Source organism: Benincasa hispida, unplaced genomic scaffold (genome assembly GCF_009727055.1).
Source record: "Benincasa hispida cultivar B227 unplaced genomic scaffold, ASM972705v1 Contig509, whole genome shotgun sequence".
In the NCBI taxonomy this organism is placed as follows: Eukaryota; Viridiplantae; Streptophyta; class Magnoliopsida; order Cucurbitales; family Cucurbitaceae; genus Benincasa; species Benincasa hispida.
The window spans coordinates 87717-92470 of NW_024064890.1; the positions used below are offsets into that span (position 1 = coordinate 87717).

Genomic DNA, 4754 nt, shown 5'->3' on the forward strand with positions numbered 1-4754 from the left:
CATCATTTTATTCATTAATGCTTGAAGTTTCACTCTTTTTCATTTTGTTCTCTCAATTTATTGCTCTCAAAGCATCTCACGATATCGGTATTACGTTTTAATTGCAAGCATGCGATCAAATCAAGATCTCATATCTTAGAGCTTGTTAATTTACAAATCCACCTTGATAAATTTAAATAATAAAATGTGTAACAATTATCAATTGAGCAAATCTATTTTGAGGAATGTGTATAGCTTGGATTTTGGATTTTTTTGTTACTATTTTTTTTCTAGTTATTCTCTAACTAGTACATTGTTTTATTTAATTTAAAACGTTTGTTAGAAAAACCATTATTGATCAATCAATACAGCTTATATTCCTTTTGTTAAATAAAACAATCATGTAGCCTTATGCCTAAGTTGTTTTTTAGTCATTATAAATTGTAAATTAAAAATAGAAAAGTTGTAATTAAAAACTAAAAGGTTGGAATATAACAAGTTTTGTCATTTCATTCACAACAAATTTGAACAATTTTTCTTGAATACTAGTAGAAACTATAAATATAATATGTAATCAATTAAGTAAGCTAATTTTATTGAGTTTTAAAAGTTTCATTGTATAACAAAAAAAGTTGTCAATATGAACATAACTGGACTGTCATAAAGTGTGAACTATCGATCTAAGAGGTTTGAACCTTTATAGAATTTTTAATAAACAAAAAGTAATTGGAAAAGTTAACGGTTACTCAATCAAAATAACTTTAATTTTTATAAAATAAAATAAACAAGGAGACTAATATATTTTTTAATCGAAAAAAAAAATGTAACTTACAATTTAAGGCCTTTTTAAATATATAAAAAATATATAAATATATTTTCCCTTTATAATTTTTATTTATTTATAAGAACTTTCCTAAAATTTATTAAGAATGTGGTATGAGATAATTATTGTGATTTTAATAAAGCTATACAGATCCTTTTATTACTTTTTTTTTTTTGGCAATATTAACCCATAGAGAGATTATGGAACGTGAAATTCTATAATAAGTTAATTATTCACTTAATATTTTTACCTATTTATATTTAATCGTAGCATAGAAAACTTTTGGAATATCAAAAGTTTTTATAATTTTTTTTTTTTTTGTTTCATTGTGTTAACTCTAAATTTGCGTATTTCATTAATTTCTGTAAGAATCTGTTCTTAAAAAATTCCACAACAATTTTTTGTTACATAATCCCACAACAATTTGAAACCTCTATTTTAAAAAATTTTAAAAATTAAAGCATATAATAATAATAATTATGAAAAATAATTACACACGTCTGACATCTATAATTTTAGGCATCTATAATTTTGATTTTTACTTATTTGAATTTTATTTTAAATTAATAGTATATGTTATTTGTATCAATAAACTAATATATATTAATCTTAGATTTTAGGTAAACTAAATAGTTTACACTTAAATTTGAATATCTTTCTAAAAAAATAAAAACAACTATAATGCAACTAAAACAAGTGATATATATGGTTGACAATATTTATCTTGATTATAAATAAAAAATAAAGAACATTGATAAAAAGCAAGAATGGATGTCCTCGACATGGAAAATCTAGAAGACTTATGTTTCAAGAAGGCGTCCAAAACTCTCAAGATGACCTTCGTAAGGGCATCTTATGATATTCGAAAAATATCTAGATGTCAAGACATCTTACATCGCCACGAAACAAACACATTAATCCAGATCCTTGACCCATAGGAATCTTGGATGCCCTCCAAAAAAATAGCCCCTTAAAAGGTGTTTGGTGTGCAATTTGGAATCTTAGGTCGGGGGACAAGTGAGGTTTAAGTAGCCTAAAGATTAAAGGGGTTTAAGTAGCCTAAGTTGAGTTTAAGAAAATTGTGTTTGAAGTAGTAGGTTTATGAAGTATGTGTTTGGTGTGCAAACTTATGAAGCTTGGACTGAAGTATAAATTTATAAATCTTGAGTTTGTGAAATATTTTCTTTTATTTAATAAGTGTTTAGATTTTAGATTAATTTCAATTTTTCATTTTAATTAATTAAATATTATTAATTTTAAAATAAAATAAATGCCATATTTTTCAAATATAACTAAACATAAAATTTATATTGTGCTCCATATATTTTTGTTATTTAAAGTATGTAAGAAATGACTAATTTAACAAACAATCATTGCGTAGTTTTTCAAAATGGCTATGTGAAATATGAAGTATATATTTAATTTGTATATAACTAAAATTAAAATAAATATTATACACATATTTCTCTTGCCTTGAGTATGTCTAATTTGTCAATTAAATACTTTTTAATGTGACTAATCTAAACTCGTATATTATTTACTTTACTAAAATTGGTTTAGTAGTTTCTAGTTCCAATTAAACTCGATTTCAATTTATTTTTCATAAAATTTAATAGATTATATATGTTTTTTAATTTTGAAATAGACATTTTGACTAAAATTATAACTTCATTTAGTTTGTTTTTCAAATAAATTGATATTTTAATTTTTAGAAAAACTACCAAAATTGTTTTGTTTAAACTAATTCTTTTTTCCACATATTTACGTTCGTTAATTTAAAATAACAAAAAATTAAGAAAAATGATTTTAATTTTGAGTTTAGTTATATTTAAAAAATATGAAAAATATTTTATTTTAAATTTAACCATATTAAAATAATCAATATTAAATATAATAAAATATTTCACAAACTCAAAATTTATAATTATGCACTCTATTCTTAGACTTCATAAATTAATTTACACTCCAAACATTGACTTCTTAAATTGTGATTTTCTAAATCTGTACTCCAAACATGACTATCTAAGCCACCATACTTAACATTCTCAAATTTGGGATTCCAAACCTATGCACCAACACCCCTAGAATTTTTATGAAAGCAATCCAATTAATCTTTTTTTATAGTAATAAATAGTGTTCATGGAAGTTCATTTATGTTGCATCGCATAAGCCAAAATAAACTTTGATTAGTGGTATTGACATGCAATCCGTCCTAAGAGATAAGAGGTTTAATAGAATCAATACCCATCCCTACAATTATTGTACTAAGAAAATGTTACATCACATTCATTCTTTGAATTAGTTTTTTTTTTTTTTTAAAAAAATAATAAGTCTACGTAGATGGTGAGTACATGAATGATCTGAGACCACATCCAAATGAGAAAAATATTTTGTGTTTGTGAATGAACTTTAAAATGTCATTTTGGTTTATATACCTTGACACTTATTTAATTTTTTTTTGAAAAAATATTCAATTTTAATACTCTGACACTTATTTAGTTGGTTGAGATACTATTTTATTCTATATATTTCGACATTTATTTAATCTAAATATATGCACTTTCAAACATTCAATTTTAATCTTTGAACTTTTAATAATAGTCCATAATATTGATTTATTGTTGATTTTTCAATTTCTGCTAATTATCTATTAGTGTTAATATTATAAATTTTAGAAGCATATTCACATAATATATATATTTGCATGAAAATTATTATTAGTTATTATTATTTAACTGAATTCAATAAAAGAAAAATTCTTATAAATATAAAAATTCTAGATATTTACACCATATTGTAAAAAGTTATAAAAATACATTTTTTTCTTAACTTTTTACTATAAGAGGTAAATATTTTTAAATATTTTAAAAAATCTCTTTAATAAAGATAAAAAAAAAGGAAGATTTTATAAAATTATATAGACTCAAATTAAACATGAAAGTATATTAACTTACCTGGAATAAGTTCGAAATTACATGGTAAGATTGTAATTAAGAAAGTAAAAAGAGCATGTAAAATAATATCAAAAGGAATTTATTTTAGGGGGGGGGGAAAAAAAGAGAAGGAAATGATAGATTTGTGGTACTGACCCATCCCACATCGGAAAGAATTAGAATGAGGAGAGCAAAGGATGAGTATAAAAGGAGGATTCATGTGAACAGAAAAGTCATACCTTTCTCGGCCTTTTGACTAAGATCAAGTGTAGTATCTGTTCTTATCAGTTTAATATCTGATACGTGGGTCATCGGCCCACATGATATTAAATTAATTTTTAAAGGGGGAGGGTCCATCACAGTAGCTTGCTATTGGGGCTTTCGAGCGTCGCCTTTGCGTTGCACTATTGCATTGGCCTGGCGTACCCCTCCAATTTTCTAGTATCAATACCTTTTCCCCTTTAGTTTCTGAAATGCTATTTTAAATTTTGAATTTAGTTCTCTAGAATTTTGTATTTTGTAACTCGTTTGTATGTGTAATTTACTTGATTCATTTAATATATAAAGGAATTTTTTTCTATCATCTTAGTAGGCGGTGGAGATCGAAATTAAAATTAATTGAATAGTGCTAAATTTAATTGAATTTCTAAATATTGGCAGTGTATTGTACTTTTTAATTTTATCAGTTTTTTAGGTAATTTATTCTTTAAATAGTTTTTTTTGGTATTTGGGAAAAAGATTATATATGGTATTAAATTGAAATTGAGTTGTTGATTTAATAAATATATAAAAATAATTAAATCGAATTTTTATATATTAATATTTTATTTATCCGAATCAAGGTTGGGTTCGAATAAACCCATCAGCCCAATCTTAATCCGATTTTTTTTTTTTTTTTTTTTTTTTTTTTTTTTTATATATATATTTAAATACTTTATTTTCTTACATGAAAATCAATACTCTTTTTAATGTGACTCATTTAAACTTGTATGTTATTTAACTTTTACTAAATTTGGTTT

General features: G+C 23.7%; 1 non-coding gene across 1 annotated transcript; it reads left to right on the forward strand.

Annotated features, from left to right (window-relative positions):
• The first annotated feature begins 3970 nt into the window (after nt 1-3970).
• Nucleotides 3971-4166, forward strand: LOC120069582. Its single transcript, XR_005479588.1, has one exon. It is a non-coding gene; the product is annotated as a U2 spliceosomal RNA (small nuclear RNA).
• The last annotated feature ends 588 nt before the right edge of the window (nt 4167-4754 follow it).